The following is a 24,554-nucleotide window of genomic DNA, read 5'->3' as shown; positions in this document are numbered from 1 at the left end:
CTCTCCACAAGGTACTTTGTAGTATCTCTCCACAAGGTACTTTGTAGTATCTCTCCACAAGGTACTTTGTAGTATCTCTCCACAAGGCACTTTGTAGTATCTCTCCATAAGGCACTTTGTACTATCTCTCCACAAGGTACTTTGTGGTATCTCTCCACAAGGCACTTTGTAGTATCTCTCCATAAGGCACTTTGTAGTATCTCTCCACAAGGCACTTTGTACTATCTCTCCACAAGGTACTTTGTAGTATCTCTCCACAAGGCACTTTGTACTATCTCTCCACAAGGTACTTTGTAGTATCTCTCCACAAGGTACTTTGTACTATCTCTCCACAAGGTACTTTGTAGTATTTCTCCACAAGGTACTTTGTTATAATTCATGTAAATGTGTTATTTTGGTAATTTGTTTTTTCTTCCCCTCCCTTTCTCTTAAAATGTTCCACTTTATCTACTGCAGTCCGAACCGTGTTCTCGCAGGGGTGAGGAGAGTGAGTCACATTAAATATAATTGTCGTAATTCTCACAAAATCACTACTACTACTACTACTTCTGCTACTACTACGACGACCACTACAACCACCACAACAACTAATACAACTACTACTACTACTACTACTACTACTACAACAACAACAACAACAACAACCTTTCTGTGCCGTTTCAACTCACAAAATATCACCGGGGGTGCATCTTCCAGCTTGTCTTGTCGAACTTATCTTTTTCCTCGGTTTTTAACAGACAGATATTTTTGTGGGGAATTATTTTTTTTTGGAACATTCTAATCCCAAAGAAATGCTCCGGTAATGGAGTTTAGTGGGGATGAGATAACGATCGAGAGGGATTGGAGAGATGTGACGTGAAACAGGAAAGAGAAGAAGAGTTTTGTGTGTACGAAACGTGGGTCCGTGGTGGCAGGACACGAACAGTGAAAGCGAGTTGTGAGTGGAGGAAGCGTCGTGTCGCGTCGTGTCGCGTCGCGTCGTGTCGTGTCGTGTCGTGTCGTGAAGATTTCTGGTTTTTAAACATCTTCGTGAGGAGCATTAAACTCGTGCTTCAGATTATAACATTTTTCTTCAGTCGATATTGGCCATAACCAAGGGTAACCACGTGACATGACCTGCGATGTTCATATTTTTCAGATTATCACGTGACCCTGTCGTCATATTAAAATACGCAATTTGGTGTCTGTGGCCGATGTGTTCGGAAGTTAATTATCCAATCTTAATCAAACTTGCCAGGAGGACAAATCGTGCCTGTCAGAAGTTAAGGGGTGGATCTACTTTGTTTCCACCACCCACCCTCACCCCTCACCCCTCTCACCCCCACCCCACCCCACCCTCACCCCTCACCCCCACCCCCATTCCTCTCTCACCCCACCCCCTCACTCTCACCCCTACTCCCCTCAACCCTCACCCCCACCAATTCAGCTTCTGCTGAATATCATCTTGAACTTCATTCATTTATGTATGGAAGGTAAATTAAGAAAATGTGTCTCCATCTGCACTGTATCCATAAAACTCAACATCTTAAAAATGTTTGTTTTCAAGTTATGATAAAAATGTGTTTTTTTGTGAATTAGGCCACAATCTGAAAAAGTAGAACAAGCACACGAATCAAATATCAGGTGCACAACTTGAATGCAGGTATACGGACGGATACGATGGAAGAACATATTGGAAGGCCAAGCGGTGTTTCAGATTCCCCATTAGCAAAAATTGAGCGATGACAAAAATGTCACGTGATATTATTTTTCAGATATCCATTTGACCCTGACCTTTAACTCGGAGGGGAATTATGTAAATGTCGTGTAAATACACGTTACTACGCTACCAGGAAAGGGCAATTCCATTCTGATCGGCCAAGCCTTGGTCAAGCTCTGATCAAGTTTCACTGAAAAATGTTGAAATTTGTATAATTGGCTCACGACCTTAGAAATTAGGTCAAAGGTCAAAAAAGGTTGTGTAAACCCAACATACTGTTATGTGTGTTGGGTAGATGAAGGGATTTCATGAGAAAGACAGCATTGTGTAGAGTTTCTTGGCCCGTGGACGTGTAGGAGGCATCTCTCGCTTTTGCTCTCGGCACGACGAAGGCCGCACGATTCTCCTATTCGTGCTGGTGAACTTGCGGCGTGCTGGGAAAGACGCTGTCGTTAACTGTCCAATTCAGAGATCACCTCGTCATGTGGTCCATCGTTGTGAACAGACCGAGTGTGGGAGAGGAACGTCGGCATATTCACTCTGAAGAATAAACTACAGCGCGGTTCATGAGCCGTGACGTGGAGTGCCATCTGCACGCTGCCTGACGAACAGCTCGTCACCATTTTGAGCAGGGTTACCCGTGCGCTGACACCGTTCAATCGCCATGTTCCATAAAGACCATCTCGCCGAGACCCCAAGCTTCGTGCCGAAATAAAGAAGGAATTATTTTTATTTATTTTCTGTCCCCTTGTCTATATTTAAGTCTGTGTGGATGCACCTCAATTATAATTGGATTTAGGTTACCTCACATTTTTCTTTCATCATTATAATTTGAATTATTGTCATTGTACATATTTGATTATTGTTATGAAATTATTATTTAGTTAATTGAATTTGCTTGTGTCCGCGTAGTTGTGCCGTTCTGGTACATCGCTTAACTGTTTTTCCCGTGCACGCATTAATCTCCGAGAGTCTCGCTGTTGGCCTCCAAGGGAGAAGTTTGGCCTTCCATGCAGATGGGGGGTTAAAACCCCCCTGAACATGACAACTGGTGTCAGAGCAGGATTTTTTGAGCCCCCTCCCCAACTACTTTTATTTCCTTTATTAATGCTAAATTTCATTCTCGAAGTGCCAGCCGGCTCCAAGATGGAGCTTGGAAATTGATTCAGCTCAGAAATGTGGAGAGCAGGAAGAAGAAAATATAAAATACCAAGGAGCTGATACTCGAGGATACCTCACCAGGTGTTGGCATGCCATCAGATTTTCTTAAAAGTGGGTTCATGATTTATTACCTGAAACCAAGTGATGTGGTGAAACTGTTTACGTATGAGCAATATGTGCTCCATGTGTTACATCTCAGCATAAATACACCTTCAGGCTCAACGCAGGGAAGTGTGAGCCACGGTGTTTCAGGGAACCCTCATTGTAGAAAGTGATCAGTGTGCCGAAATAGTTCACTAAAAATTTTGGAGGAGATATTCTCAACAAGCATTTGAAAATCTATTAAAAAAAATGTATGGTCTTCCCGGTCTATATTGAGTCCTTCATGTGCTCACTCTGGGGAATTTGTAATGAAGTTGTCAATAAGGGCCTGTTTTTTTATTTTCGCATTTGTAAATTAATGATATTTCTTGTAGGGCTGACATAATTATTTCAATTTTTATGCTAGTCATGGTTCCCAGTATGACAAATAGCCCCAATATGATTTGAAAATAGAATTGGATCAGCTCGAAAAGGGTCTATCCATGTGAACTGACGGAAAACGTCGAAATTGACTATTTTCACACGAGAAGGCTCTTATTGGTGCCTATAACTGGTAGATATAACAATGGGTGCCTATAAATAAAACAATTGGTCCGATTTGATACGAATTCCCTTGAGTCCAATCCAATAGAAAATAAATATTTTTTCTAAAGATATTGCTTGAAAGTTTCTTCGAGTAATAGTCAACTTTCATGCTAGGTACCATCAGGATTAGGGAACTGATATGACTCGGCTAGCAAATTGGGTTTGGCCAGTGTAAATCTCCACCGGTCCGTCACATTTTGCATTTCAGTCAATAGTTTAGACTAATAACATGGCAATTAAATTGTTGGTTATATACTCAAATACAATGGGAGTGATTAATCTGACCAAGTATCATTCCCTTATTCCCCCTATTAGTGAAAATATTGTTACGAATTCGCGCCCACCTGGCGTGCGATCGGCCACGTAACTCCAATAGCAGCCGCGTCGCCCACTGGACGGACAATTCAGTCGTGACCCTCCTTGGAACTACCGCCAGGACCCAGTCACGGGTGGGGGTTTAACCTCACCACAACCCAGTCCGCATTCTATCCGCGCGAAATCGGGTGAATCGCCAAATGTCGATATACCTAAATACCCACGCGGGTAACCTACCGAGGGGTTGCACCACGCCGCAGGTCGGCTAAGGACACGAACCACTTAAGTGGTTCGTTCCGTGCTACAGGGATAACCGAACGGTGTTATCGCCGACCTCGACGGTTCAGTGATTCTTCTTTATTCGGGTGTTCAAACCCCACGACCAATTATTTCACGAAGTGAGATTGGCACTTTCAAAGGGGAAATAGGACACGTCGAATGGGATACATTAAAAAAAGCACATTTATTTATACAGCACGTATGTACAGCCAAGGCAGTCATGCAATATATAGAAAAAGCATGGAAACAAAAGCAATACCACCGAATATGCTTATAGTGTACAGTCACTTAAACAGGTTGTAATTACAGACACGGCACCACATCATTCACACAGAACAAAATAAATGACCCCCTCATAGGCAAGGGGGTAGACGGGGTTCGTAAACCTTTATGGCCGTGGGCTGTGGATGACCGAATGGGCCCACAAGACCGATGCAGGTTACCTGCACCCTCGTGGTGCGACGATCGGCGAGCTCTCTCCGGCACTCTCCTCTATTGTGCGCAGGCTTGCGCGCCCAAGCTGGCAAAGCGGCGCCTCCCGTCCGTGTCCCAAGAAAAGAAGAAGCCCGAGCTCACGAACTAGCTGCTCGAAGGAGAAAAACCACCACGAACTGAACTGAACACGAGCTGCGAGCTCGACGAGCAGCCACCACGAACTGAACTGAACACTAGCTGCGAGCTCGACGAGCAGCCACCACGAACTGAACTGAACACGAGCTGCGAGCTCGACGAGCAGCCACCACAAACTGAACTGAACACGAGCTGCGAGCTCGACGAGCAGCCACCACAAACTAAACTAAACATGAGCTGCGAGCTCGACGAGCAGCCACCACAAACTGAACTGAACACGAGCTGCGAGCTCGACGAGCAGCCACCACCGACTGAACTGAACACGAGCTGCGCGCTCGACGAGCAGCCACCACGAACTGAACTGAACACGAGCTGCGAGCTCGACGAGCAGCCACCACGAACTGAACTGAACACGAGCTGCCCGAACCGCCAAGAGAAGAGAGGAGCTCGACCCCGACCACCATGAGAGAGGAGAGAGAGCCCGCGTGCGGTCCGCCTTATATTTCCTCCGCCCTTCGCTCCTCCCCGTTTTCAGCTCCGCCTCCCTTCGAGAAGCTTCTTGAAATGGGGCGTGCCCTCACTCCGACCGCCTCACGCCCCGTGTCCACCAATCGGCAGCGAGCTGCCCTGCCCCCTTCCCTTCACACCAAGCGTGGAGAAAATAGGCGGGAAAACCTGCGCGCACTCGCAGTTCCTTCCTTGGCACCTTTGTTTGCCGTTCGGAAGCGGACGTAGTGGTGAAGATGGGGGTGGTGGTTGTTGTGTGGGTCAAAATAACGATAGATAAAGAAAAACGGCTATCTCAAAGGGTTGCAGCCCAGTGAACACGAAGAAATCCATTTAAACAACGGTGGGGACCTATCTGCACATAAACTTAGCGTCATAACTGAGCTGGGGACCTTTATGGTGTATTGCGAATTTCCACAGCCGTAACAATATCATCCGATGAAAATTTCTCCACTGGTCCGTCACATTTTCAGAAAGGTGATTTTTCTGTGTAATTAATGTTATTTTCCATAATAAATGCTTTTGATTATATTACGAAGCTTACTGATAGCATTGATGCAGTATTTTATTCAGGTTATCATTTCTGGACAATTTTGGGTTTTTGACCCTTCGAATGACAGTCATCGATGAGCTGCCGACAGCTGTGGCCGTGGTTCTCTCAGAAAATTGACCGATAACTAGTGATAAGGTGAGTCTTTGGAGATGAAAATTGATTGAGAATTCAATTAATAATAATATTTATGGGAAACTGGAAACTCAAAAGCTTAGAATAATACTTATGGCAACCCCAAATCTGTTGCCTGACCTTGGGCTTGTTCCATCGAGCTCGAGCAGAATCCAATCTGGAAAACCGTACAAAATGCTATCGAATACTTGTATCTTCGAACTTTCTTCAACTTAGTTATCAAAGGTAGGATTGTTCTCCCTTTCTTGACTGCTAAAACTATAATATGGTGATTATTTGCATTGTGAATTGCTAGAAACGATACTGTGAAAATGAAAATGAATTCTAATAATGAAAGTGAAATTAGAATGCTGGATGAAAGATCGGTGTAGCTGCAATCGCATTAAAATACCATGATAGTCAATTTAGGTGATCCAGTTGATATAGTTAGTCCAGAAATGACAAAATGAGATTATTTTCCAGTACGTCACGTTTTCATGAACGGCATCTAGAGAATCTTAGCTTCCATGCATGTGTATATTTTGCCATGATTATCAGTTTGTTTTGTTTTGTTAGTGTATCTAATGATATTCGAAGTTCGTATAGAGTCTGAACATTAATGAAATTATATATTGCTCATATTAAACGCTTTTTAATTCATGTTGATTGATCCGAAGCCCTTTATTTTCATCTCGAAACTGCAAAAAAATTTTTTAAAAAACTTGCATATTTTAAACAATGGTTCACATAGCATTATGAAACAATGATACAAGCTATAAAACCCTGAAACTACAATGTTTTTGTTCTGGACCAATCATTAGAGCTGACTTTGCTGTTGTTTGAGCTGAAAACTTGCATGTCAGCCTGACCAAATCAAAAAATCCTACCCTATTTTGAAAATGATGACATTTTGTGATGACCAATCCTTTTTATAAACTTTTTTTTTGCAAAATGTTCAGTGAATCTTGGATTTTTTTTATGCTGCAACAACTTCACTGTACATGAAAATTGATTTCATTGAAACGATTTCATTTCAATTGAAAATTGAAACAATTTGGCTCACACTTAGCTGCTTTGACCCTTCATACACATCCCCTGTGAGTAGGGTGAGTATACTGATTCTGGCTCACTTTTCCCCATGGAAATGAATGGGGGATTTTCAGCGATTCATATTTTTTCCCTAAAAAATAAACCCCCTTTTTAGCCCAAGGTATTGTTACGGTTGTGGAAATTCGCATTACACCAGAAAGGGCCCTCAGGTGAGATATCTCCATAGGTACATGTGTAGTTAGCCCAAACCCGTTGTATAGAGGGAATTTATGTGATCCATCCGGGCTGCGACGCTTTTGAGTTAGCCATTTTTCTGTTCTATCTTCTATTTCAAACAAACAGCATCTCAACAACCACGCCATCCCCACCACAGCGACAACCACACCACAACGACGCCACCTCCACCACCTACGCGACCACATCATCGCTTCTACAACCATTCGCAAACACCACCACCTTCGCCTTTACCTTCACAACTTCATCCCACATCATCACTTCTACGGCCATTCCCAAACACCACCAGTCAACACCAAACGTCGTGTTCCCGGAGCCGTTCGGCCATGGAGGCCGAACGCGTCGATCCGCGGATCAGGAATGCTTCACGCCCACTTCTCCTCCGTCCAATGGGCAAGCGCGAGGCGGCTTGGCCCCGCCTCCAGGCGCGTGGAGGTGAATTCCGTCCATGTCCGTCTATGCAAATTTTAGGATCAGGGGAGGTTCACGCCTATTTTTGCCCGACCAATGGCTGACCGGGGGGGGGGGGCGGTGTGGCCCCGCCTCCAATCGCGTCCTCATCCGGGAATTTGAATATCGGCGCCTCCTGAGAGCTATAAAATGACGAGCGCAAGGCAACTCGAGAGGAGAGTGTGGAACTAGGAGAGTGTGTCTGCGAGGAGTTGCTTTTGGAGACGAGGAGCGTCGCGTTGGTGGAGTTGAGTCGAGTGCGCGCGGTGGAGCTGCGGGCGGCTGGTCGGGGCAGGGGAGCTCGGGTCTGAGGCCAGGAGGACGGCAGTCAGCCACGAGGCTGCGGTGTGGGGGATCGCTCGTCTCGTCGCGGGACCCAATTCAGCCAGCCACTCCCCTCTCTCAGGGCATCAACAATTTCCCCTTTTCCCCCCCATCCGCGCTGAGATAGTGCAAGGGGGGCCCCGTTCCTCCCCCACCCCAAACGTGGTGCCAACAAAACCTGCCAAGGGGAACGAAGTCGGGGTACAGCGGCGCGGACATTTGCGGCTTGCCCGCCAACGCGTCACGAGGACGCGGGTAAGACCTCCCCGGTCTCGCGGACCTGGCCGTTCCTCCAGGCCCCGCGCACATTTGGCCTACGGGCCTGTCTGCCTCCTTGTCTGTGAGGGTGGCTTCTTTCTTTTGCTTTTGTGTAAATGTGTGTTGGCGCCGTCTGTGAAGTAAAACTGTATAAGTGTTGCCGTGTGTACGCGTTAGTCGGTTGTATTACATTTGCTTTTTGTGCATAATTGTATGGCTGTAAATACGTACCTTCCATGCTTGTCTGTGTGTGCGTGTGAATAAAATGCTTGCTTGTTGAACTGTGCCCGTTTCGCTTCGGCTTTTCTCTATTGACTCTCCATCCTGCTTCACGTAAGGGGTTCGTAGTGGGTGCAACATCCCGGTAATTAATCGGAACCGTCAAGGCTGACGATAACACCGCTCGGTTATCACTGTAGCACAGAACGGACCGCTTAAGCGGTTCGTGTCCGGAGTTGGCCTGTGGCGTGGTACGATCGCCCGGTCGACCATTCGCGCAGGTACTTAGGTAGATCGAATTTGGCGAGCAACCCTATCCTGCACGGGTGGGCAATTGGCACGATCGTGGTGAGGTTAAACCCCCACCCGTGACTAGCTCCTGGCGTTGTTCCGAGAGGGTCACGACTGAATTGTCCGTCTGATGGGCGAAGTGCCGCGATTCGAGTTACGTGGCCGTTCGCACGCCGGCGGGCGCGAATTCGCAACAGTATATTTATTTGTCTCCCCTTTTAACCTTGGGGCACTCTATACAAATAACCAATGCAACAAGATAAAGATTTGTTCAAATAGCAAAGTAGTAATGTGATTTGTTAAAGGTGATTCTGAAAAAATATCTGAAACATGTAAGTCGAGGGACACTCTTTTTCAAAAAACCAATGCATATTGTTTTGCTCACTCATTGAACCTATAAAGATTTGTTCATTCTCAAATTCCTTCAATCGTTTAATTTTCTTTGCACAACAATCCCCATCTAAAATATTTAAAAATAAAACATTTGAATCTTTATATTTTTCAAGATACCCCTTTTGTGTCATGATGAAATGATATACTTCTCTTAATTATCTCATCTGACCACCCCCTCAGTTGCATATCATTTTGAGATTGCAGTAAATTATTTTTCCATTGTTCAATTGATAACCATCAAAGTTTTCAGTCCATTCAAGGATATTTATTATTTTCTTTACATCCTCTAACTTATTGGTTTTAAAATTGATTCGCTTGTTTGTTTTATTTACCTTTGTTTTAGTTATTTTTTCAATAAGACTTATTTGATATTTTTCACATTCATTATGTTTTCCATTTATATACCAAGACTGAGATTTTCTCCACTCTTTAGTTTGATTAATACTTGGTTCAACCATTTATATATTGTGAAAAACTTGGCGGTAGCCCTTAAAAACCCAAGCCCATCTTCCCATCGTTAAAACTTGTGTCCATATGGAACACAATCTATTCTATTCACTCTATCATACAATATCCATATGGAACACAATCTATTCCATTATCATCAAAGGCATCTAATGCCTTTTTATTTACTTCTTCACGATATATCTTATGTTTATAACTTCTTATTGTATTCATTTTCCTATATTCTTCTTTCTTATTCATCAAACAATTATAATAATTTCTTAAAGTTATTGATTTCTTTATTACATATTTCTTTATTCCCTTTAACCTTTTATCAATCTGATCACCATACTTATAAGCAAATGCCTTTGCTCTCAATCCAATAAACTCAATCATTACTTTTCCACCCAACTCATCCTTAAACTGACCGATAACCTTTTCATTCTTTTTTGAAAATAACTCGCTCTTCTTACTAAAATTACTTGTGTCATATACTCCAATATTTTTCTTCATATTTTATAAATATCATCAGTTTTTATATCTGGAATAAAACTATCAGTGTTCATATACAACAATGAAACATTTTCACCATACTCTTTCGTTAAGTCATTATACAAATAATCATACATCAATATCTTTGATAAATCAAGAACTGCTGTTCCAATATAAATTGGTTTATCCATGACAATACATTCCTTTTTCATATGAAGAGCAGAAAAGTTCTCTGAAAAAAACCTCTTCTCTCTCAAAACTTGGTTTATTTCTCAATCTAGAAGCTTCTTTCCAAGATGTTGCTGAAATGAGAGCGAGAGAAGAACCTTCAGAGTTTAGGCTTTATTCCATTTGATCGGAGCCGCTTCTGCGGGCACACCGGGGAATACAGGTTCAGCTAGGAGTACATAAGCAGTAACGTATACATGTGTAATTAATCATCGCAGAATAAATCCGCGTAAGCACGGAGTTCGATATAATCTCCATTCTCACCAGTCAATGAGCACCTTCAGTCAACGAGCACCAAGTGAACAGCCGATGTAAATGGCAATGCCCCGGGGACAATCACCCCGTGCCGCGGAGACCTCCCCTTATACGCGAGACGCACAACATGTGATCCCGCGTCATGTCCCTCAATTCACCTCAATTCACCACATTCTCCCCACCTTTAAAATGCAACTAGGGGCCCATCTTACGCACCATGATTGCTTTAGCACTATGGGAGTATACATTTCAAGCAACGCGGACTAATAGGTCTACAGAAGCATACATGCCAAGCAGTGATTATTTTGAGTTGTAGGAGCATGGAAATGAGCATCGATATATGATATAATGAGCATATAGGAGCATGAGCAGCGAGAATGCCGATAATCCCCTTTACAGATTGAGTCGTCGAGGGGGCCTTATTCGTCGACCTCTCCGGGAGTAAATGGCAGTTTCACTTGAGGGAGGCTCCCGATCCTCTTGGTGAGCCTCGACTTGTGCCGGGGATGACTCCTCGATCGCTCTCGGGTGGAACGCGGCAGCCCCGTTGCCCGGTGGAGTTCCTGGGGGGGGAACACCTGGGGAGGGGATGTCAGAAGGAGGAGTGCCAGAAGGTGGTGTACCTGCGGGAGGAGTACCTGAGGGAGCCAGATGGCGAACCGACACAGTGGTCTCCCTGCCATCCGGGAGCCTGACATGAGCATACTCCGGATTAGTGTCAATGAGTTCGACCCCCTCCACCAGGGGTTCATACTTGCTTTGTCGTACCGGGCGTTTCATGAACACTGTTCCGGGATGGGTCAGCCAGTTGGGCACCGTTTGACCGTCAACATAACGTCGCTGGTGAGTAAACATTCGTTCGTGAGGAGTTGCATTGGTGGACGTGCAGAGCAAAGAGCGTATGGAATTCAGAGCGTCGGGAAGAGTAACCTCCCACCGCTCGGGGCCCAGCCCTCTTGATTTCAACGCCAGAGTTACAGCTTTCCAAATAACCCCGTTATACCGTTCCACCTGCCCGTTACCCTGTGGGTTGTAACCCGTCGTTCGACTAGTTGCTATGCCGAGCTCTAGTAGGAATTGTTTTAGCCCGGCCGACATGAAACACGGCCCTCTGTCTGAATGTATGTACGAAGGTTTCCCAAACATAGCGAAGAGGTCAGAGAGACATCTCACGACAGTGCCCGAGGTCATATCCGAGCACGGAAATGCGAAAGGGAACCTTGAATAATATCTTCAACAGAATAGGGAAGATTTTGTCTGCGCACGAAATGTGCCATTCTGGTTACCCCTGGGTGGCAGAGAGACACGTGTAGGTCTTGCAAAGCCTGACTGATTGTTGCCAAACTGTAGACCCGAGAGAAGGTATCTGCAGCAGGGTTTTCCTTCCCGGGCCGGTAGACAATGTCATAACTGTAGCAGGCTAGGTCTATCCGCCATCTCATAATTTTTTCATTCTTAATTTTCCCGTTATTTTTCCCATCAAACATGAATGCCACGGATCGTTGGTCCGTAACGAGCGTGAAGTGGTTTCCCAGTAAATAATGTCTCCATTTCCGCAGCGCTTCGACGATGGCGTACGCTTCCTTCTCTATCGCTGAGTGTCTCTGCTCGCTTCTAGAGAGAGTTCTCGAGAAGAACGCGACCGGCCTCCCAGACTGATTAAGTGTAGCAGCTATCGCGTGATCTGAAGCGTCGGTTTCCACCACAAAGGGCACCGAGCTATCGATCGATAAAACCACGGACTTACTGATATCATCCTTGAGGTTGTGGAAAGCTCTTACAACAGCGGCATCTGGTGGAAAGTTTTTGCAATGCACTAGGGGATGTATTTTCTCGGAGTATTGCGAAATCCATCTCGCATAGTAAGCGAACATCCCGATCACCCGGCGCATTGTCTGCAAGTCCTGAGGTGGTGGAAGCTCACGGAGCGGGCGCAATCGTTCAGGACCAGGCTTAATTGTGCCGTCGGCTATCGTGTAGCCGAGAAGGTCAATTGACCTTGCCGAGAATACGCATTTCTCGTAGTTGAGAGTCAGATTATATTTTCTAGCAATGCTCAAGAATCTGTCCAGATTCCTATCATGTTCCCCCTGATCCCTACCGCACACTGTGACATTGTCCACGTAAACAAAAGTGTCTTTGAGGTTTTCATCTGAGATGATGTCGTATGTATACCTCGTTCTTGGGCTTCACGTAGAGCGCTTGCAGCACGTCGATCGCTGCTTCGTAAGTGTCGCACTCCGAGAAGAGCCTGTACACGCTGGGCGAGACATGATTCACGAGAGCGGCAAATTTGTCAGCTCCCTCCTCGATGATGGTCAGATGGTGTGAGAAGGAACAGAACCAATGCGACCATTTCATTTCTGCGTCAGTCGCGTTTGGGTCTGCGTCGAACCTCTCTGGTTTGTAGATCTTGTCCATCGTTGGTTGAGAGAGCCGAGAAAACCAAATGGAATAAATTGAAATGAGAGCGAGAGAAGAACCTTCAGAGTTTAGGCTTTATTCCATTTGATTGGAGCCGCTTCTGCGGGCACACCGGGGAATACAGGTTCAGCTAGGAGTACATAAGCAGTAACGTATACATGTGTAATTAATCATCGCAGAATAAATCCGCGTAAGCACGGAGTTCGATATAATCTCCATTCTCACCAGTCAATGAGCACCTTCAGTCAACGAGCACCAAGTGAACAGCCGATGTAAATGGCAATGCCCCGGGGACAATCACCCCGTGCCGCGGAGACCTCCCCTTATACGCGAGACGCACAACATGTGATCCCGCGTCATGTCCCTCAATTCACCTCAATTCACCACAGTTGCGAATCTAATGTTTTGTCTGTTTCTAACATTTTCCATAGTCTTTCCAAATATAGCATTATTCATTAATTTATAAAAGTCCCCTTCAAATTTTACTTTTGTATTTGCTCTCATATCTGTATTGAATTTAATATACTTTTCAATTTGTTTCATTTTTAAAACTCTCTGAATTTTAGCTACTCTCAACCCAGCAGATAAATATTGTCTCAAGTTCCTTTGATGCAAAACATATCCCTCTTTATCTTAGAATGTTGTTAATAACTTTTCTGTTCATTTACCTTTAATATTAAAACTTTCATGATAATCACTTAACCATTCTTTCTTTGGGGTTTCTTTCTCACATGCAAAAGGAAGGTCTTTATGCTTATTATGAAGATCACTTGGGTACCTCAAATCAACTTCAAAATAATAATCTTCTTCTTCGTCATTCAATTCCTCTTGAGAAGAAATAACAATATTCATCAAAGCCTTTTCATAATCCTTTTCTTCCACCCACTCTAATTTACCATAAGGCAGAGATTGAGACATTGCCCATCCATACAAATTATTAGCATCAAAGTACATCAAATAATTACTGTCTTTTTCACTATCATTATTTGGAAGATATTTATTATTTGCTTTAGCATATCTTTTTGAACATACTTGTGATATTCCACCTCTCTTGGACTTCTCAATCATCAAAAGCATATCAACATCACTGATTAAATCTATATCTTGTTTTGTCATTTTCAACATTACACTCCAAGCTAAACCAGGAGCTGTGAAATAGTGGGCAGGATCTAATCCATAACAATTTTTATTATGACAGAGTGATCTAAAAGCTTCAAACACATCAGCTAACAATAAAACATCTGTTTTTAGATACAAATCATGATATTCTCCAAGGTTCTTTATCTTCAATATTTTCCAAATTTCTTGTGCGTGTTTATATTCCTTATCACTTTTCTCTTCTTCATAAAGGTTATTATAGAAACTTTCTTTTGAAGGAAGTTGTGTTTCTTTAAATCTCATAAATGTATCCATATAATCATAAGGATAAATTCCCTTACTTTTAAGAATTTTCTCTTTACTTTGAATTTCATTCCTTGTTTGAATCTCCTCTCTAGTTAGAATTCCCTCTTTAATCAGAATTTCATCTATAATCAGAATTTCCTCTTTAGTTAGAATTTCATTCATTGTTCGAATTTTCTTTATAATTAGAATTTCATCTTCAGTTAGAATTTCTTCATTAATTTCCTCTTTACTTTGAATTCTCTCTTTAATCTGAATTTCATCTTTTGTTAGAATTTCCTCTTTTGGAAAGAATGAATTAAGATTTGGAAAAGAGTCCGTTGGGCTTAGATTTGATGCTTGGTTGGCTAGTGGTGTTCCCATAAACTTGTAAGAATCTAGAAACCTAATACGACTTAAAGGTTTTGTGAACATCATTTTTGTAAATGAAATATACTTTTGACTTGTGTTTGTTATGGCAGAAATATTCCCTGGTGTTTTTGAAATTTCATTTATAAATAGACGAGCAGGAATACCCGTGCTCCGCACAGGAATCCCGTGGATGACGGCGGGTCTGAAGGAGTATATGTCACAGTTAATTGTAAAATTGTAGAGGCTGCCACCATTATTATTTTTTTTCATCCCCACTATAATATTATATTTTCCCCGCCATGTTTTATATGCAGAAGACTCGAGTTCAAAAATGTTAAGATTTATTGCCGCATCAGATAAAAAACCATAATGCCTCAACAATGTGAGGCTGGTTTCATGTCATCATTTGCGACTTAATTTTTACGTCGGTCATAACCCAGCCTGGCCCAGCGTATTTGATTTATTTACGTCTGATATCCTAATAAAAAATTATGTTATATTATGTATACGAAGTTACAACGTACCTACGCCCATAACCATTCTATAAAATATCTACATAGCCCATAACCATTTAATTATAAAATATTATACGCATACGCCATACGCCATCACCATTCTATTTATATCTGTAATATCTATTTATACAAACCACCACCACCATTTTATAAATTTCCCACCACCATTTTTATTTTTCACCAGCAACATGTATTTCCTTCATCGCACATCCTATTCCCGTTTATGAAATAACTGAAGTAGCTCAATAATTTTAGTGGAGTGCTTGAGGATTAACAATATTTGATGTCTTCCCCTCTGGGGCCAATATGTATAAAGTCTCCGATGATCCCACACGCAAGAAAGAAATGGTTTAATATTCGCAAGATATAAATCAAACCCGATCGTGTTTATACACCGCACAGCGTTTAATATTCGCAACATAGAAATCAAACCCGATCGTGTTTATACACCGCACAGCGTTTAATATTCGCAACATAGAAATCAAACCCGATCGTGTTTATACACCGCACAGCGTTTAATATTCACAACATAGAAATCAAACCCGATCATGTTTATACACCGCACAGCGTTTAATATTCGCAACATAGAAATCAAACCCGATCGTGTTTATACACCGCACAGCGTTTAATATTCGCAACATAGAAATCAAACCCGATCGTGTTTATACACCGCACAACATTTAATAGCGAACGTAGTGAGCTTCATAATCAACGCATGCACATGAGAGAATAGTAAACAACAACAACAACACAATACCCTGGCAATTTGGAATCCGTGTCGTCGGCTATGACCCTTTTGCTTCCGGTTTTTGTCATGGGGAATGATGCGTCCTTGGAGATAAAGACATCGTCGGAGACATGAAAGACCCAAATATCAGACATGGTGTATATTTCCTCTACTGATTTTAATAAAGATAACTCCCGCATCATCAAAAAATAATTTTTAATCGTGATTTACATTATTTGATCGCTGATCCCGAATCCAGGCCGAAGTGATGTAAAAACGTTATACAGTAACAATAAAAATGGTTTTTATAACCATGGTTATAACGATAATGAACAAAGAAAATATGAATAAAATATGACTTACAGATGATTATTATATCATTATACGGTATAATATACATACGGTCATTTTTGCAAGTGTGTCGAATGCATAAGTCAAAATTCGGAAACCGGGAAGTCGGAAGTCATTGTCTTCAATAGACTGTAGTATTAATTTCTCATTCTCTGCCAAATTCCGTTGTTCCCATGTCAATCGGCTGAACTTGAAAAATTAACGTTACGCAATCAGGTGATGACATCATAATTCGGAAAACGGGAAGTCGGAAGTCATTGTCTTCAATTGACTGCAGCATTATTTTTTCATTCTCTTGCAAATGACGTTGGCCCCATGTCAATCGGCTGAACTTGAAAAATTAACGTTACGAAATCAGGTGATGACGTCATAATTCGGAAACCGGAAGTCGGAAGTACAATTCTTTTACATCGGGACACTCCCGGGTACATGTTCTGTCAGCATGTGAAGTTTGGTGAGGATCAGTTAGGTACTTTTCGCGTGCATAGGTCACAGAGAAACACACACACAGACACACAGACAGACACAAGTAAAACTTTATAGATATAGATGTGTATCATAGTTGGCGCTGTTGTGAAGAAAGACTGGAATAAAATAAGGCAATTTATAATTAAGATTACAACAGGAATGAGTGGGACCTCTATATTTACCAGTAAGATGATAATGATCCCTAATTTTAGACTCCTCAATTTCCTCCTCACAAATATGACAGATATTGTTCTTTCAAAATTCCAATTTTTCTTCTTCGGTTAATTTTATCGGTTCATTTGTTTCTTTCATTAATTTAGTTAGTCTTATACAATCCTTTTCTAATCGTTTTACAAACTCTTGTGAAGCTTTTTTTCCACTATAATGTTCAAGTTTATTATACTTTTCTCCAACAGATGATTTGATATAATAACAGAAACCACAAGGAATATGTTTTTGATATTTATTTGTATGCGATTCTTTTGGATTAGGAGAAGCAGTATTTATCTTTTTTAGGATACATTCAAAATCAGCGTATATCACAAATGGGTGCATGATAGATTTATTATAATCTTCAAAAGAAATCTTTTCACCAGGTTTAGGCATTGTAATTACAACTGATTTATGATTACTACAATATTTTGAATGTTGTTCTAATCGTTCTTTTGTATGAAATGAATTAAGACATCGCTTACAAGGATATATTTTGTTTGCTGTTCTGAATACCTAAGAGATTAATCTTGATAAATTATTGATGTATGTGTAATGTGAATTCTTTCCAACACTAAAATATAAAAGATCAATGTGTGTTTCTTCATTTTTATAGTTGTTTGAAATTTTTAATATTTGAACTTTGTTTGTATCCGTTAATCCATATACATTAATAGAAAGATTATTCTTTTTCTCAAATTTAGGAATATCTGTTAGTGGCATTGGAAATTTAAAATCTTTAATGTCCAAGGTATTCTCATATTTCATATATTGTTTTACTCTTTCTGAATTACATTTTGGTGGATGTAAGTGAGCAAGAACAGACCAGAGAAAACATTTATTATCATTGTTCTTAATATTAACAACTGCCTTCTTTAGTTTTATTTCTTTTGGTAATTCAATATAAGAAGAAGCTTTAAGAGGGTTTGATTTTAGAATCTGTATATCTAAAAAGATTTTTAAAATATTAAATCCACTTCCTACCACTGTATTATCAACATCCTCCTCTTGTCTTGATAGTTCTTCATAAACCCCACGATTCAAAAAATCTTGAAATGATGTTATAAAATGAAGATCTGTTCTTATATAAGGAGTTTGTTCTTCATCTTATCTTTTCATATTCATTTTCACTCCCATATAAAACTTTAAAGTTTTCATTTCTTTTAATGTCTTTTTAATAACTTTTTCAACATCAGGTTTCACTATTTCAATTTATTCAGCTATTGATGATGGACCAGGTTCTCCAAATTGAAAAATCCTTATTTTAATATGATTCTTAAAAGCTCCATCAGTGTTTTCAATATAATAGTCTCCCTTTACTTTAAACTCATTCTTCTTGTGTTTTTGTGATTGAAGGTGATTCTTATAACTACTCTTCAAAACATCCTTTGAGCAGATATCACAATGTTTTCTTTCCAACTCAAGAGGAGATATTTGTTTGAAAAGATTGAATGTGTGTTTGTTGGTTTGAAGGTGTTTTTTATAATATTTATATTCGTGATTACAAACATCGCAGTACGTTGTATTCACCATATTTATATAATAAAACTTTGCTCAAACTAAAGTTTTCTTCATGAAAATTTTGTTTAATTTATAGGTGAATCTGTGCTTAAAACTATTTTATCCTCCAACTTTTTCACTTAATAAATACAATGTTTCAAGACACAAAAGACAAGTTTCAATCAATCTCTTCATTTGTGAAAGAAACTGAGAAATATGTCAAGGATGTAAAATTGAACAAAGATAAATATAACAACTATTGGATAAAAACAATTATGGCGAATAATATGAGTTCTTCAATTTCCTTCAGTGGAAGGGCTTTTAGTATACCTGGAAGAACATCAATAAAGGTATCTCGAACAAATGTTTCTCCTCTCATTCTGGCAATATATTCAAAACTAGAAAAAGCAATGAAACAAGAAAAAGTATCAAAAAATAAAAACCTTATGGATGAAGCTTTAGAAAGAAAAGATAAGACCATCTGTAATAGGCAAGGAGAAATTTGTATTTTTTTCAACAACCCGAAAGATATAAATCCTGATGAAATAAAGGATGTTAATATATCAGGTGAAATGACATTTCGTTCAATTGTAGATAAGGATCATTTTAAAATTACCTTTAATATAAAAAATGTAGCAGTTGAATCTGTTAATGAAAAAAAGTACATAGATATCTATGGTAATGTTTTTTTCTACTAATTAAATGAGTCAATATTCAACTGAATATTTTGAAGATTATGAGAGTGATTATGACACCGGGAGTTTGCATTCAAATGATAGTTATGAAAGTATAGATGATTCTGAAAGTATCAAAGATGAATTTTAGTTTAAGTAAACTTTTACTTTATAAATATGAATAGTTTACTCGATTTTGAGCCTCTTGAATTCCCTGATTCTCCATATGAAGAATGGCTTCAAGAAAATGATCATTTCTGTGTCCAAGCATACCTTCAAGAAATGGGTATTCGGTATTTTAATCAATATGTTCTACAACATAAGAATGAGGTATTTTCAATAAAAGATTGGCATTATGCTGATGTTGATCAACCGACAACTTTAGATTTAATTAGAATGTTAAATAATGAAAAAATTATAAAGTTATGAAAACGTAAGGCTCTTTTAGAAATTCAAAGTAAATTTTATTGGTGTCCTGTTGTAAAAAAAATATTTTGGATACAGGAATAACAAGAAATCCTGATGAATATATGTATGATATTCTATGGGGTGTAAGCGATTCCAGGATAGTAAGGGACGCGGAAGTTGAAGAGAGAGAAGAGGAGGAGAGGGAGAAGAAAGAGAAAGAGGAAAGGGAGAAGAAAGAGAAGGAGGAGAGAGAAGAGAGAGAAGGAGAGAGAGAAGAGAGAGAAGAGAGAAGGAGGAGAGGGAGGAAAGAGCGAGACTGAATAAATATGAAAATATGGAAACCAGTGAGATTAGAAAAAGATTGGTGGTATTACAGAAAATAACTCAACCCACTGAGAAGGAAAACAAAGAATTGACAAATCTATTAGCAGTATTTTCGACAAGACCGTTGACATCGTTTTCATGGAGAGGATATTGATGTTAATTAAAGTTTTTTTTATTTTTTCTTAAATAAATGGAGGAGAGAGTGAAGGCATTTCTAATGATTCTTTATGTTTTAAAAATTAAGATTCAAATGTGCATGTTGGAAACTAAAAAGGTTTTTGCACTCTATCGGAATTTTTCTCATAAATAAATGAGTTATTGTCTCAAATGTAAAAAGAAAACTTATACTAAAAATATCTATTTTAAAAGTAAAAATAACAGGGTTATACAAAAAGGTATATGTTCGGTGTGTGGTTCAACAAAAAATCAATTTATCTCCAAACACAAACTCGGAGGAGATATACAAAAGTTTTTTTATCAGGAAGTAAATTTACAACTACTGGAATACCGGGGGAATTACATCTTCCAGGGTATTCTTTCTGTGGTCCAGGCACGAACTTGGATAAAAGATTAGATGAGGCAGACAATCCTAAACCATGGAGCAAACCCATCAATAGGGTTGATGAAGTGTGCATGAGGCACGATATTGATTATGGGAACACCACAACGTTGGAAGAAAAGCATGAAGCCGATAGAGAAATGTTGTATAATTTGTCTCTGATACAAAATCCAACCTTGAGAGAAAAAGTTGATCGGTTCATCGTGAAGAAGATGATCAGTGCTAAATTGAAACTTGGACTTGGAAATTCAAAAAACTTATAGGCACTAATGATGTCATTAAGATTGAAGAGCAATTAGCTGATGAATTACATAAACCAATATTCACAAAGTTTCAGAGAAGGAAGGTTTATTCCATGGAAGTAGATTATATCTGGTCCGCTGATTTGATTGAACTCAATAATGATAAGGGGTACAAGTATTCTTTAACCGTTATTGATTTGAGGAGTAGATACGCATGGGTTGTCCCTTTAAAAAACAAAACAGGTAATACTCTTATGTTAGCCTTTCAACAGATATTTCATAAAAGTAAGAGAAAACCTAAAAAATTGTGGACTGATAAGGGTGGACAGTTTTATAACAAGACATTTATGAATTTTCTAAAAAATAACAGTATGACATTATACAGTACCTTTAATGAAGGGAAGGCCGTTGTTGTTGAACGTTTTAATCGTACCTTAAAAGAGAGACAATAGAAAAAAATTCACAGAACTCGCTTCACAACAATGGTCATCTTTTATTCAGGATATTGTGGATAAGTATAATGACACGATTCACACGTCAACAAATATGAAACCACAAGAAACATTTACAAAATTATAGTATGAAGAGGAGATTAATGTCAGAAAACCTAAGTTCAACGTTGGTGATATCGTAAGAATATATAGGTGAAATCTCATTTTGAAAATGGTTATGTTAAACGATGGATGAACGAACTTTTTAAAATTGTTTATGTAATAGATACGGTTCGTTGGACTTATAAGATATATGATTTGGAAGGGGAAGATATTTTAGGTTCATTTTATTCACAGGAATTACGAAAGACAAAACTAAGCAGATAATACCCATGGGAGCAATGGGTTGTCCCTTCACTGCCTCCTTCTATACACCTTTGTGGACACTCGAGGGCCAAGTCCGAGGTGTATAACAGTATATAATGTGTGTCAAGGGGGGACGTTCTTAGATCTGTGAACCCCAAACACAGAATCCTCAACTGAATAGTCAAGGCTTAACTTTTGTTTGTTGATGTGTGTGTGTGTGTGTGTGTGTGTGTGTGTGTGTGTGTGTGTGTGTGTGTGTGTGTGTGTGTGCGCGTGTGCGTGTGCGTGTGCGTGTGTGTGTGTGTGTGCGCGCAATGGGAGCAATGGGTTGGCGCTTCACTCCCTCAAACTATACACCATTGTGGACACTCGAGGGCCAAGTCCGAGGTGTCTAACAGTATATAATGTGTGTGCAATGGGAGCAATGGGTTGGCGCTTCACTCCCTCCTACTATACTCCATTGTGGACACTCGAGGGCCAAGTCCGAGGTGTATAACAGTATTTAATGTGTTTGCAATGGGAGCAATGGGTTGGCGCTTCACTCCCTCCTACTATACACCGTTGTGGACACTCGAGGGCCAAGTCCAAGGTGTATAACAGTATAAAATGTGTCAAGGGGGACGTTCTTAGATCTGTGAACCCCAAACACAGAATCCTCAACTGAATAGTCAAGGCTTAACTTTGTTTGTTGATGTGTGTGTGTGTGTGTGTGTGTGTGTGTATTATGTATGCATGCATGTGCGTGCGTGCATGCGTGCGTGCGTGTCCCAACCCTCACATTCAAAATCTCAACCCCAACTCAATCCTCGCCCAACACAATGTCTTTTTCAAAATGAGATTGCCACCTTTATATATTTTTTACGTTTTTTTTCTCTTCTTCCAATTCTGTCTTTTAAGGCTTTCAGGTTTGATGACGAAGAAAGGGGGAGTAAACCTGCACTTTCTTCCCAGAACTAACAATATATATTTTTATGTTTTTTTCTCTTCTTCAAATTCTGTCTTTTAAAGCTTTCAGGTTTGATGACGTAGAAAGGGGGAGTAAGTCTGCACTTTCTTCCCAGAACTTTCTTGATCTTGCTCCCATCAAGCACCATCCGACAAAGAATACATCGATAGGTTTAGATCCCAAAAAGTGATAGCATTTCAAGTCTCCAAAATAAACCCAACTTTCCAAGTCTTCAAAGTATAACCACATTCCTGTTGAGTTTCCAAGATATGTATCACATTGTGAGTTATCAAGCCATAACCCACATTTCAAGTCTCCAAAATAAAACCAACTTACAAAGTCTCTAAGGGATAACTCATTTCCTGATTTTTTTTCAAAATTTGTGAAGTCTCCGAGGTCGGTTTCATATTTAAAACCACCAAGGATAACTCATTTACAATTTTTTTCAAAATTTGTGAGTCTCCAAGGTGGGCCCCATATTTAGAACCATCTTGGCAGAACCCTTTTCCTGAGTCTCCAAGGTAGTTATTTTTACCATCAAGGCAGAACTCATTTTCTGATTTTTTTTCAAAATTTGTGAGTCTCCAAGGTAAAACTTGTATTCTGGATCATCAAGGTATAACTTGTTATGTGGGTATTGTCATGATAATTCACAATGAGTACTATTGCTGTAAAACTTTTTCAGGATTTTGCTGGTCTCCAAGGTACAACTCTTTGGTTGGGCCATCAAGGTCGAGCTCGTTCTGTGGGTCTTGGTCACTCATAAGGTCTTCAACCAAGCCAACAATTTTGCCCCAAGTTGTAGCAAAAGCAGCATTTTCATATTGTATTTCAGATACAATTTCCTGTGAGAGAAAATAATAATGTATTAATTAAGTTATTTAATTATTAAATGAGTCGATGCTTAAAAGGAACTGAAAATAGGAAAATAAATATCTTACCTCAACAGATAAGAGGTTTGAATCCAGTTCATCAACTTGAAGGTTTAGTTCCATACAAATAGTCGATCTGCAAGCAAGCTAATCCCACTCAAGGCCTAGCTCGTTCTGTGGGTCTTGGTCGCTCATAAGGTCTCCAAGGTATAACTCTTTGGTTGGGTCATCAAGGACGAGCTCGTTCTGTGGGTCTTGGTCGCTCATAAGGTCTTCAACCAAGCCAACAATTTCACCCCAAGTTGTGGCAAAATCGGTATTTTCATATTGTATTTCAGATACAATTTCCTGTGAGAGAAAATAATGTATTAAGTTATTTAATTATTAAATGAGTCGATGCTTAAAAGGAATTGAAAATAGGAAAATAAAAAAAATCTTACCTCAACAGATAAGAGGTTTGAATCCAGTTCATCAACTTGAAGGTTTAGTTCCATACAAATATTCGATCTGCAAGCAAGCTCATCCCACTCAAGGATAGTACAGCACTCCATTGTCCATTTTTTTTTTTTTTTTTTTCAAAATGGAGTCTGGGTTGAACCTTTTATAGAGAAAGACTGGTGGGGGTGGTTTCCTTTGGAAATTCCCTGGGCAAGCCCAGGCAAGCCCAGGCAAGCCTTCGTTCGGAAATTTTTCAAAACCATAACATTGCACAATTTCCTCGTGATTTCTTTGAGTCAGAGATGAACTGGAAATGATGTAAGAGCAGGCGGGGCTTAGTAAAAGTGGGCGGGGCTTAGAAAAAGCAGGTGCGGCTTATGAAAATATCACGTGAAAAGTGGGCAGGTTTAGGAAAAGTGGGCGGGGCTTATGAAAAAGTGGGTGGGGCTTATGAAAAAAGGGCGTGGTTTATGCAAAAAAGAATCTGAGGCTCAGGAGGTGGTCAGATGAGATCATTAAGAGAAGTATATCATTTCATAATGACACAAAAGGGGTATCTTGAAAAATATAAAGATTCAAATGTTTTGTTTTTAAATATTTTAGATGGGGATTACTGTGCAAAGAAAATTAAACTATTGAAGGAATTTGAGAATGAACAAATGTTTATCGGTTCAATGAGTGAGCTAAACAATATGCATTGGTGATTTGAAAAAGTGTCCTTACGCTTACATGTTTCAAATATTTCTTCAGAATCACCTTTAACAAATCACATTACTACTTTGCTACTTGAACAAATCTTTATCTTGTTGCATTGGTTATTTGAATCG

General features: G+C 40.0%; 1 pseudogene across 1 annotated transcript in view; it reads left to right on the top strand.

Annotated features, from left to right (window-relative positions):
• The first annotated feature begins 200 nt into the window (after positions 1 to 200).
• LOC147009397 (uncharacterized) overlaps positions 201 to 24,554 on the top strand; it is a 41,577-nt pseudogene continuing 17,223 nt past the window's right edge. The window contains exon 1 of the transcript XR_015052841.1: positions 201 to 937. The product of XR_015052841.1 is annotated as an uncharacterized LOC147009397 (transcript). The remainder of the gene's footprint in view (positions 938 to 24,554) is intronic.

Source organism: Eptatretus burgeri, chromosome 17, assembly GCF_056783735.1.
Source record: "Eptatretus burgeri isolate ZD-2024b chromosome 17, Ebu_testis_v1, whole genome shotgun sequence".
NCBI classification, from domain to species: domain Eukaryota; kingdom Metazoa; phylum Chordata; class Myxini; order Myxiniformes; family Myxinidae; genus Eptatretus; species Eptatretus burgeri.
The sequence above is the reverse complement of the archived record's forward strand: the minus strand, read 5'-3'. Positions and strand labels throughout refer to the sequence as shown.